Genomic DNA, 12,948 nt, shown 5'->3' on the forward strand with positions numbered 1-12,948 from the left:
GTGTTCAATATTTGTAGACTTTAACATAGCTGTAATAATCAGTGTATTGTGAATGAATTCTTTTCACACTTGTTTTTTAAGTTTTCTAAGTATTTTATTTATGTCAAAATGCTTAATTCTATTAGTTTTAAACAGAATATAACTCTGACTTCATTTCTTGTCTTAAATGAAATTTCCTTGTTCTAATAATAAGCTATATTAAAATGGAGGCCTATAATTTTTCACCTGGAAGTACAGAAAAAGGTGTTTGCTTTTAAAAACTTCCTTCTCTCAGAAGACTCAAAAAAATTTCACTTGTCATTTGTTCGCTTTAATGCAGCAGGTAAGTAACAACAACAACAACAAAAGTCCAAATTTTACAGGCTACTAAAATTATATTTACAAAGCTTATAAATTCCTTGAAAACACCTGCGAGGTCCATTAGTACTAAAACAATTTTTAAAGAAATTAACATTTCATCTGTTTACACTAAGACATGGAGTCTCTCGCTCTGTCGCCCAGGTTGGAGTGCAGTGGCACGATCTCCGCTCACTGCAAGCTCCGTCTCCCGGATTCATGCCATTCTCCTGCCTCAGCCTCCCGAGTAGCTCTGACTACAGGCGCCCGCCACTATGCCTGGCTAATTTTTTGTATTTTTAGTAGAGACGGGGTTTCACCATGTTGGCCAGAATGGTCTCGATCTCCTGACCTCGTGATCTGCCTGCCTCAGCCTCCCAAAGTGCTGGGATTACAGGCGTGAGCCACCGTGCCTGGCTGCCATGCCGCTTTCTTAAACCTTAATTTGGGTTTGGTTTATATGTAAACCTCTAAAACTTCAGAAGATATAATTAACATAATGAGAACAGTAATGGTAATTTTCTCTAATATTCCACAAGGTGGGGAGGTGAGTTTCCTGAAATCCAGATGGACCAACAGCCTCACATTAGCTATAATCTCTTCACCTATTACCACAGACACTACGTGACATCCTCTCTCCACCTCACCCAAAAGGAAAGATATCATAACAACAAACAAACAATGTATTATAAAGTTGTCACGGAAAGCTATACTTTTTTGTGAGATGGAGCTTCACTCTTGTCGCTCAGGCTGGAATGCAGTGGCATGATCTCGGCTCACGGCAACCTCTGCCTCGCTGGTTCAAGCGATTCTCCTGCCTCAGCCTCCTGAGTAGCTGGGACTACAGGCGCCTGCTACCACGCCTGGCTAATTTTTGTATTTTTAGTAAAGACAGGGTTTCAACATGTTGGCCAGGCTGGTCTCGAACACCCACCTTGGCCTCTCAAAGTGTTGTGATTACAGGCGTGTGCCACCATGCCTGGTAAAGGTTATACTTTAAAGTGGTTTTCAAGTGCTCTAATTCTACTCATTATTTTTTGAAATATAGTGAAGAGGCAAAAAAAAAAAAAAAAAAAATTCAGAAATAGTGGGGCCTGGTTAACTTTGCATATGTAGAAAACTTTATGTCAAACCACAGGGTGGGCTGATTCCAAGTCATTCTGAGGATCCAATTTTCATTGTGTAGGCACAGAAGGTATAGGACAGGGGCTGACAACCTTCCCAATGCTAGCTTAACAGCAGTCAACCCTTTCCTTTTTCCCACCAGTGGAGTGCAGGTTATTATGGGATAATGTGCTTATCTCAAGATGGAAGCAGAGAGAGAGTATACATTTTAGAACCACAGATTTTCAGCTTATTTTGCTGTGATTTACCTCTTTCTTTCTCATCAAAATGGAAAGAACTTCGTTGTTTCTGATTATAAAATACCTGCTTGTTATTTTTTTTTTTAAATCAGATAATACAGAAAATTATAAAAAGTCAAAATCATCTATAATCTTACCACCCAGAGATAATAATAATTATTATTTTTTTTTTTTTGAGATAGAGCTTCGCTCTTGTTGCCCAGGCTAGAATGCAGAGATGTGATCTCAGCTCACCACAACCTCCATCTCCCAGGTTCAAGCGATTCTCCTGCCTCAGCCTCCCGAGTAACTGGGATTACAGGCATGCGCAACCACATCCAGCTAATTTTGTATTTTTTAGTAGAGATGGGGTTTCTCCATGTTGGTCAGACTGGTCTTGAACTCCTGACCTCAGGTGATTCACCTGCCTCACCTCCCACAATGCTGGGATTACAGGCGTGAGCCACTGTGCCTGGCCCTGATAATTATTCTTAATGTCTTGTTGTAAAGCCTTCAAATTTTTTTCTATGCATACACATACATATGTTTTGGGGTATTTTTTCGTTTTAAGAACCTAAAATCAATTATAAACTCTAGGGTAAAATCTTTTTAAAAAGAAAGTATAATTGATACGCTAAAAGAGGAGATAAAATGGAACTATATAAAATGTTAAAACCACAGTAGGCAGTAAAGTTGGGGGAGAAACACAGCATATGCAATGAATAGAAAACAGGTACGAGCATGGTGGATATTAATCCAACTATTTCAATAACCACTTTACATGTAAATTACCTAAACATCCCAATTAAAAGACACAGATTGTCAGAGCAGATAAAGAAAACAAGACCCAAATATATACTGTCTACAAGAGACCCATTTTAAATATAAAGACTTAGGTTTAAAACACCTAAGGGATTTGAAAAGGAAGCTGAGATCACAGCAGTAAATTGGAGATCTGATTTTCTATCTTTTTGTGAAAGACAAAATGTTGACCTATTTTACACCATTTGAGGAATATAGAATCACATTAGTTGACACAAATTAATGATAGATGAATACTGCATGCATGTACTGCTCCCTCATCTTGCTTGTATCCCACAAATAAAAATCTGCCAACCATAAGAGCATTTACTTTTTTTCTTTGAAATAACCTCTCATATGTTATTTCTGGAGATAGAGAAATATTAATAAATGCTGTTATTCCTACCTGAGTGTGTGTGTGTGTGTGCGCGCGCGCGCGTGAGATTACTGTAGCAGATGCCTTTTTCAATATGGTTCAGTGTTCAACATGAGCTGCTAAACTTTTGCTACTAACATAGCTATGCAATTATTTACTGATCTAGCAAGTTTAATTTTAATTTTAGATGCTAAACAGATACAAAAAGTCAGCTGGTTTTCTATATTCTTCCTAAATGTAATGCCCAAGAAGGCTATTTTCCATTGCTGCATATGTAGCATGCCCACACTCATCAAATATATCTTGAAAATGGGCTCTTTCAGACACACTAGTCAGTCACATTAGGCTAAGTCAATTTCAAACATGTCAAAGGTACATTCTGAATTATACATACATATCTTGATGCCACAGGCAACAAAACAAAACAAACCCCCAAAACTAGCATTAGACTTATTTTTGTGGTTAGAAAAATGACTAAAAATTTCCCATTGTGTGATGATGCATGAATCTTTGATCTCTATTGGTCTGACTTCATAGTTAGGCTACTTAGTTTATTTTGAGAAAGCAAATCTTTCCTGTTGTTTCTCAGGAAATGGAAGAACACATTTATGAACAATGTTTTAACTTTCAGTTTAAGTGGTTTTAATTTTTTTTTAACTATTTTCACTTTGAAGAGTATTTAATTATATGGAGAAATTAAGACTTTCAGAAAGAAACTAGAGCAAGGGGGTGGAGAGGGAATTGTATTCTCAGACTTCAGCTAAAAGGGTGAATTTTTAAAAGATGCCTCACAAAAACTGTTACACCCTGTTTTTTCCTGTGAAGAATTTTCCAAGCATTAAGTTGTGTAATAGCTTAATGGGGGAAAAGGAAATTCCCAGGTTTCTCTCAAATCTCCGTGAGTATAAAGAAAGATTAGAGGCTTAATTTACAAAGGAGTGTCCTATCACCTGCTTAGGCTTGTTAAATTATTACAATAATCTCTGGAGCCACTCATCTGACTGGATTCACTTTTTAATGCTAACCACACCTTGAGGGCTTTAAGATGTTATCCCTGTTCTTAAAAGGGGGCTCAGACAGTTAAATGGCTTTGAAGAATAAGTACACCTTCCAGAGGAAGAATATAGCCAACTCAGAAGAGTGATGAAATCCTCCAAAATCTATAGGCAAAGACATTCAAGGTGCAGTGATGGAAGCGGAAAGGAGAAAGGACTCTTAAGATCCTGTGAATACTTAGCCTTCTCCAACTGTTCGATTCTCTTCTACAATACCACACTTTTAACTAAGAGAGAGAAATCAGCCTAGAAAAAAAAGAAAACACAACCAGAGAAACAACATAGAGATGAATGCAAAGAGCATCACCTCCTCTTATGAAATGACTAAATTATCTGCTACCAGTGATTCCTCAGGGAACCGTGGCATTCAGCAGGAGGGGCACAGGGTAAATCCACACAGTCTACCTCATGCACAAATCCCATCACAGCTTCATGCTCCTGTCCTTCCCCTCTTCTGACTTGCTGCCCCTCTCCCATTGCCATTCACAGACACAACTGCAGACATCTGGGTACGGTTATCTGAAAGTTGTCCTGCTTTCATGCTGTCAACTTCCCAAAGGCTCTGGGATTAGTGCTGCTATCAGAAGAACCCATAAATGGTAAGTGATAGGACTCTAGCTGCTCTTACTCTCTTCTCCATTCATTTTTGTCTAATAATGTGCTAATCTCAGCAGTTCTGAGATTTACAGGAGACTTCAGAGGACATTAAATGCAACTTCCTCCATTGAAAGATGAGGAGGAAGAACTCCCCATCTTCCATTAAATGGAAGAACTAGGACTAGAACTCAAGTTCCCTAACATTCGTTCAGTCTGCTGCTCCTTCTCTCCTCCCGTCCGATCTTTAAATCACCATCCAAACTTAATGTTTCAGGCAAGGCCTGTGCAATCTATTTTAAAAGGTCATTCATGCTGTTCATATTACAGCACTCTATCAAACAGAAAAAAAAAAAAAATCCTCCATCAGCACCTAACCACCAATGACAAAACCCCAACTGGGCCTTCAATGATGCACAGCTATCACTCATCCTAAAGCACTGGGGCTCCTTTTACAAAGGTAACTGTTACTAACTTCCAGCTGTCTTCTCAAGGCCCCCCACTCGCAGCAGATTTCATCGCCTCCTTTACTGAAAATATCCAAGCCATCAGGAACAAACTTTCTCAACTTCTTTCCCAACCACTTGCATATTCACCTACAGCCACATATATCTCTTCCTTGTCTTCTCCTGTCCCAATGGATGAAACATCCCAATTCCCTTTTGTAACAACCCCTTTGAGCATGCTTGTGCTCTAGAACTTGGCCCCGCTATCTTTTCTTGAACTTTACTCCATTAGTGATTTCCTCTTCTAAGCTCTAGTCACTATCACACACATACACACAATTCCTTGCAGACAAACGTGTACACACCCGCGTGCGTCTGCTCGCTCTCCTGCCTGTGCTCTCTCACTCACTCTCCATTTGCTGCCCCCACTTCTCAACTCCTCCTCTTTCCTCACCGGTGACAATCCAGTGTTAGGGCTTTAGAGCTCCTCTGATTCAGTGGGTACTGAATACCTCGCTGTCAGATCCAATCTCCTATATTCAATCTTCACTCTACCGGATCTTCTTGTGCCCTGACAGGACCTAACAGCTTTTCCCTATCTACTCTCTGGGCAGCGTGGCAAGTTGCTCACCTGAGGTTTAGACACCCTGTCTGTAAAAGACAATAACATAATTATTTCATGGGAGATTGTTGCAAGAATTATATAATATATAAAAACAAACAAACCAAAAGCACCTGGGACTCAATGTCGTCACTTTGTTTTCAGATTTTCCTCTTCTTTTGTCTGCTCAGTCTTTGATCCTTTGGCCATCCCTGTGGAGTCTCAACGACATTTATGGCTACCACGATCAATCCTAGTCAATTCAGTAACTGTCTCCAGCCCTCACTTCTCTACTGGGGCTCAGGCCTCTGAAGATCAAAAGAATGCCCCACCGACACCCCAACTCCACTTCCACTTGAACTCACGATTGTCCCCCAACTTATGTTTTCCATCCTTACTAATGACACCTTCAGACAGTGAGTCATTCAAACCAGAAGAATCAAGAATTATCTTTTTCCTTTCTCTTACTCCCTTCCTACTTTCCATCTAATCAGTAACTAGTTATTTCTCCTAAGCATTTCTCCAATCCAGTCTCTCCTTTCCTTTCTCACCTTCATCACCTTAGTTTGGGGCCTCATGATGTCTGCCTGGATTACTACAGCAGCCACTAGACTGCTCCCTGCTTTCTTTTCACATATCTGAAGACAGTGACTAGAACATTTATTTTACCTTTAATGACTCCACAATGCTGTTAGGATAAAGTTCACACTTCCAGAAATGACATGCACGACCCTAGACATGGATTTGACCAAGAATCCAAGCCAGTAGGCACCTCTGGCCTCTTCTCCCCTCTGCACCACCATCGCTTGGCTCTCCATTCACTCATAGTTCACGTTCCGCACTCACTGAGCTCTTTGGGGCTCTGAACCTGGGCTGTTTACTCTGTCTGTCCTTTCTCCACCTCAGCCTGGTAAATGATCTCAGCCTCTCAATATTCAGCACCAAAATCACCTCCTTCAGGATTTCCTTCCTCGCAAACAAGAACGAACAAATCACTCCCTCCTATGTGCCCTACTCTCTATCATCATCATCACAATATATTGCTAAAAAGTGCCTTAAGTTATAAAAAAGTTAAGTTCCAGGGCCAGGCGCGGTGGCTCACGCCTGTAATCCTGGCACTTTGGGAGGCCGAGGTGGGTGGATCACGAGGTCAGGAGATCGAGACTATCCTGGCTAACATAGTGAAACCCCATCTCTACTAAAAATACAAACAAACAAACAAACAAATTTAGCAGGCATGGGGGTAGGCACCTGTAGTCCCAGCTACTTGGGAGGCTGAGGAAGGAGAATGGTGTGAACCCGGGAGGTGGAGCTTGCAGTGAGCTGAGATTGCGCCACTGCACTCCAGCCTGGGTGACAGAGTGAGATTCCGTCTCAAAAAACAAAAAAAAAGTTCCAGTTAGTGGTTTATGAGTCTATCTTCAGAGGTTAGGCACCATTTGATACTCACATTGCATCCTCAGAACTTAACAAAATGACCGGTACACAGGAGGTGGGGGATGACAGGGAGGGGCGGGGACTAAGATTTAATAATTTGGAGCTCAGCAAATGTCTCCTGTTGAAAGGATGAAGTAGTTTGGCTGCCAATTACATTACAATAATTGAATAAGAGGGAAGGCTCGTAGGACAGCTGCTAAGGGGAGCACAGAGGAATCTGAATGAGAAATGGAGAACTTCCATACTGATAAAGTCCTCTAATGAGCATGTAAGTTTAGTAAGGTCACTAGCTAGGGCTGTTATAATCAAACTCAAAAGAATACCTAATAAATCCCATTTAAAGAACAATAGGAGAACAATTCCAACGGCCCACAGATACCAGTCTTATCCGTCTCAGCAGGTTTTGGACCCTAGAACATTCTATATTATGATTTTATCAGACTTTGTGCAAGCTTGGTAAATCTCAGCAGTTAACTAAAAAGACTGCAACTCTCTCCTGTGTCCATAAAGCACCTGAAGGACTACAGACACTAAAAAGAAAAAATACAGCTATTATCTATGTAATCCTGTAACTATTGGCCAAGGTTAACATCTTTGTCTTAGCCTAACCTTGTCACACAATATCTATTTTGAGACCTAAATTTGTCCCCATCATGATTTCAAATTTATTTATAATAATATGCCATGCTATGTACACAACATGGTTTCATCACATTTTAAAAACCAAGGTGATGCCGGTCGTGGTGGCTCATGCCTCTAATCCTAGCACTTTGGGAGGCCGAGACAGGCAGATTGCCTGAGCTCAGAAGTTCGAGACCAGCCTGGGCAACATGGTGAAACTCCGTCTCTACTAAAATACAAAAAATTAGCTGAACATGGTGGTGTGCACCTGTAATCCCAGCTACTCGGGAGGCTGAGACAGGAGAATCACCTGAACCCAGGAGGCAGAGGTTGCAGTGAGCCAAGATCGTGCCATTGCACTCCAGCCTGAGCAACACAGCAAGACTCTCATCTCAAAAAAAATAAAAAATAAAAAATAAGGGGAAAATACATTGTACTCTGCACAGGCACACAAACACCCACTTATCAAATAAACTGACCTAGCATTCAGTGTGACATAAATTGCAGACAGGGGGAAGAATAAGACCCACTAAACTGAGAAGATTAGAGTGAAGTAAACTTGGAGAAAATCAAGCTGAAACTGACAAAGTTGTCCCAATAATAAAGAGACATCTATAATTAAGAGACGTTCAAAAGTATTCACCCATGCAGTCAGTACAGCATCACACTCATAAAACATTCATTCTAAAGCCATACCAGGAATGTACATCATAGCTCTATAGGCACATACAGAGCAATAGAGGAGGACAAGCCTTTGAAGTGAGACACCACTGTCTTACACAGATGACCAAGTATGAAAGGGAGTCATAACTGCTAACAAAAGAAGGGAAGAAAAGACAAGACAAAAAAAAAAAAAAAAACAACACACACACACACAGAAGAAAATGTAATGTCAGCAATATTAAAATTATGTTACCAAGTAAGTAAAAAACAATACTCCTAGACAGGTCCACACATTTCTAGAAAAATGTGTCTTTTAGAAATGTGTTTTTAGAAAATGTGTTTTTAGAAATGTTGCAAAAAGTTAACACATGCAAATAAGGGCAAGGAATCTGCCTCAAAATAATCTTAAAGTCTTGAACTTTTAAATTTGTATTAATGTATCAATCATAACAATAAGGTCAAGTTATATAAATGTACATGTAAGAAGAAGTCATGCTAATAAGATCATGTTATATAAAGATACATGCAACAATTAAAACAGTGTATCCAATAGCAAAGAAATGGAGTCAACCTAAATGTCCATCAATGACAGGCTGGATAAAGGAAATGAGGTACATATACACTAAGGAATACTATGTATTCCTTAATAAAAAAGAACATAAAAAATTCATAAAAAAGAACGAGATCATGTCCTCTGCAGGGACTTGGATGGAGTGGGAGGCCATTATCCTTTGCAAACTAACACAGGAACAGAAAACCGAATACCACATGTTCTCACTTATAAGTGGGAGCTAAATGATGAGAACACATGGACACACAGAGGGAAATAACACACAGTGGGGCCTTTTGGAGAGTGGAGGAGGAAGAGGATCAGGAAAAATAACTAATGAGTACTAGGTTTAATACCTGGGTGATAAAATAATCTGTATAACAAACCCCCATGACCCAAGTTTACCTTTGTAACAAACCTGCACTTGTACCTCGAAACTTAAAATAAAAGTTAAAGAAAAAATAAATAAAACAATGTATCAAAGGCCCAAGAACATACAATTAAGTCAACTGGAACCAAACAGAGATCTCAGAAAGAGACCTCTATATATATGCACTTACATCCTAGGGGTAGCACCAAAACTCTGTGGAGAAAGAATGTATTAGTTGGCAAATAGTGCTGGGAAATGTGGCTCACAATATGATCAGATTTTTTAAATAAAAATTGGATTAATACTTCGTATCTCAAATTCCAAATGGTTTAAAAACCCAAATGATAAGAGTAAACCTTTGAAATTAATAAAAAAAAAATGAGGAGAGACAATATTGTGAGCCCAGAATAGGGGATGATTTCTTAACTGACTCAAAACGCACAGACCATAATAATAGTATAAAGTGATGAAATAACAACATTAAAACTAAAGATTTTATTGCTGCTATTACTAAAAGGCACCGTAGACAAAGTTATTAGGAAAGTGACACACTAGAAGAAAGTTACTCACAATGTCTAAAGTCAAAGAGGAATTAATTTCTAGAATACACAAGAGATACTACAAAAATTCCCTCAAGAAGTTCTTACAAGAAAAAGGCAAGAGACCCAACAGAAAATAAAGGGCAGGCTAAAGACATAAAACAACAATTCATGGAAAAGGAAAATTAAATTAAGTAAATGAAGACATGTTCAGCCTCACTAGCAATCAGAAAAAGGCAAAATTAAACCATTAGGTATAATCAACATTTATCAGGTTGGCAACAATCAGGAAATTTGTTTTTAAAAAAAGGCATTATGCAGTATTGGTGGAGATATAAAGTTGGCAACTATCTGTGCAGTTCCCAGTAAAATTATGCAGTTCCTAGTATGCATATATCCTATGATCCAGCAATATTGTTTGTGGTAAATACTGCCTCAAGAAATTCTCATGAAGGTCAATACATTCCATATGCCTAGGTTCCTTAGAAAAAAATGAATACATACTACACGGAAGCCAAAAATATTCATTAAAAAGTTGACCCTTTCATGTCCCTATTCATACTGTCTCCATATTGTCTACAATTTTAACTTAACCCAGCCAAAAATATTCACAAAAATGTTGACCCTTTCATGTCCCCATTTGTACTGTCTCCATATTGTCTATAGTGTTAACTTAACATTTGCTGAAAGGGTAGGTAAGACTAAACAAACTATGATCATTTCTTTACATAGGCTAGTTTAAGAACAAGGAAAGCGGGATATACAGTAAGAGAAATGTTTCAGCGTTGGAGACTGCACAAATCTGGATCTGAGTCCAGGCCTTAGCTTGTCTGTGTGACTTGGAGTCTCTGCCTGCCTCAGTTTATTCACATAAAACAGGATTACTGGCCAGGTACGGTGGTTCACGCCTGTAATCCCATGATGTTGGGAGGCCGAGGCGGGTAGATCACGAAGTCAGGAGATCGAGACCATCCTGGCTAACACAGTGAAATCCTGTCTCTACTACAAGTACAAAAAATTAGCCGGGTGTGGTGGTGGGCACCTGTATTCCCAGCTACTGGGGAGGCTGAGGCAGAAGAATGGCATGAACCCAGGAGGCAGAGCTTGCAGTGAGCCAAGATCGCGTCACTGAACTCCAGCCTGGGTGACAACAGCGAGATTCTGTCTCAGAAAAAACAAAAACAAAATCAAAACAAAACAAAACAAAACAAAACAGGGTGATTACCCACTCTGCATAATACCAGGAGGATTAGAGATAATCAACGTCTATTTGTCAGTGCCTGAAAAATATGGTGTTCAATAGATAGGAAGTGATTTCTTTTAACCAAATAAAGGAACTTCATGAAATAACCCTATTAGATTTCCACACCCTGCTCAACCTATCTTAAGCAGAATAACTTATATTCATGTCATACAACACACACACAGAAATCAGAGACTAATTCAGTATGAATTCACACATCAGTTTTTCCCACTGCAGAACAGGGACAAATCCTATCTCCCTTTCCTTAAACTTGCCACAAATTGTAAAGGTTAAGATTGGGAAGCCTCTTTTAGCTCCTGGGAAATGAACATAGGGCTGCTGGTGGTGGTGGTGGCTATGACTGTCATGATTCTGAAACTGGCCTCAGAGTCCTGACTCTACAAAAACAGGGAAGGGATATTCACAGAAGTAAAGTAGGGAAAATGCTCTTAAAGAGAAATCCAGTTATCCATGACCAACTAACTGCAAAGATCTCAAAGCTGACCATGGAAAACAATGAGCCCAGAAACAAGACCAGATCCAAAATCAGGGCTTAACACATCATCCATTTAATGTACAACAAAGAGGAAAAATTCCACCTGGGAATCTTTATAATCTGATGGCTAACATATTATGCATTTTTCATCACCATTTCAACATTTTCAGTCTGGAGCAGTTGTTTTGCTTTGGCCTCGATTCCCCACCTGTAGACTTCAGGGCACTGCAAGAGGTCTGTAGGCTGAATCCCTATCTCATACGTATATGTAATGCTATTTTACAAACACAGGAAGATGATGAAGTCATTACTTGCAATATATACTCAGCTGAGTGATATTAAATAACTCTCATGAAACATTTGCAATTATAAGAGATACGAAGTAAAACAGTGAACCAGTTAAGATCGTTGAAATCTTTTAATATTAAATAAGGCCGGGCGCAGTGGCTCAAGCCTGTAATCCCAGCACTTTGGGAGGCCGAGACGGGCGGATCACGAGGTCAGGAGATCGAGACCATCCTGGCTAACACAGTGAAACCCGTCTCTACTAAAAAATACAAAAAGCTAGCCGGGCGAGGTGGCGGGCGCCTGTAGTCCCAGCTACTCGGGAGGCTGAGGCAGGAGAATGGTGTGAATCCAGGAGGCGGAGCTTGCAGTGAGCCGAGATCCAGCCACTGCACTCCAGCCTGGGCAAGAGAGCCAGACTCCGCCTCAAAAAAAAAAAAAAAAAAAAAAAAATTAAATAAAAGCTCCCTGATTTTTGTAAGTGTCAGGAGCCACTGCATTATAGTTTACAATTTGACTAAGAAGGTATTTTTTACTTTATAATATACATGAAGGGAAAAAAAGTTTTGAAAAAATGAAATCTTAACTTGTATTTATTTCCACTCCTAGTCCCCTCTTGGCCATTAACTTTTCCTTGGCATTTAACATCAAAGCTACTCTTTCATTTTTAGCCTTTCTGTTGGAAGAGATACACGGCTAGTTCACAAGCCACTGCAACTCACCAAAAGACAGAAAAGGCAGTGCACTGTGTATTAAGGAACCATACATGTATCATTTCATTCCTCCCTTATAATAGAATGAGCTCTCATTTCCTCCGTTTTGCTCCTCCTTTACCTCCTCCTCTCCCTGAGGGTTTTGACCACAGTTTTACAGAGGGTAAGTTATAGGCCACTATGAATATTCCAATTATTGCAGAGAAAACAAATATTTTATCCAACACTTATGAAAAATGTATTCCAAATTTTAATTTGCAGTACAACAAATTAAACCACAATTTTACAGTTTAGTTAATGGTGCAACATTAAAACCGTAACTAAAGAGAGCCTCAACTTTAAGTGCTACAAAGGTAAGGAAATAAACTTACTTGCATCTAAGGAATGTTACAAAAATATCTAATCTATAATTTAAAGTTACATGGGTTTGCTTACGTTGTTCTGTAATGTGAACCTCTCAGTGGATTACCGTGAGCTGG

At 39.5% G+C, this 12,948-nt stretch overlaps 1 protein-coding gene across 8 annotated transcripts in view; it reads right to left on the reverse strand.

Annotated features, from left to right (window-relative positions):
* LRRC8D (leucine rich repeat containing 8 VRAC subunit D) overlaps positions 1-12,948 on the reverse strand; it is a 116,812-nt gene that overhangs the window by 77,977 nt on the left and 25,887 nt on the right. The window lies entirely within an intron of this gene.

The sequence above is a fragment of the Chlorocebus sabaeus genome, chromosome 20 (assembly GCF_047675955.1).
Source record: "Chlorocebus sabaeus isolate Y175 chromosome 20, mChlSab1.0.hap1, whole genome shotgun sequence".
Lineage (NCBI taxonomy): Eukaryota > Metazoa > Chordata > Mammalia > Primates > Cercopithecidae > Chlorocebus > Chlorocebus sabaeus.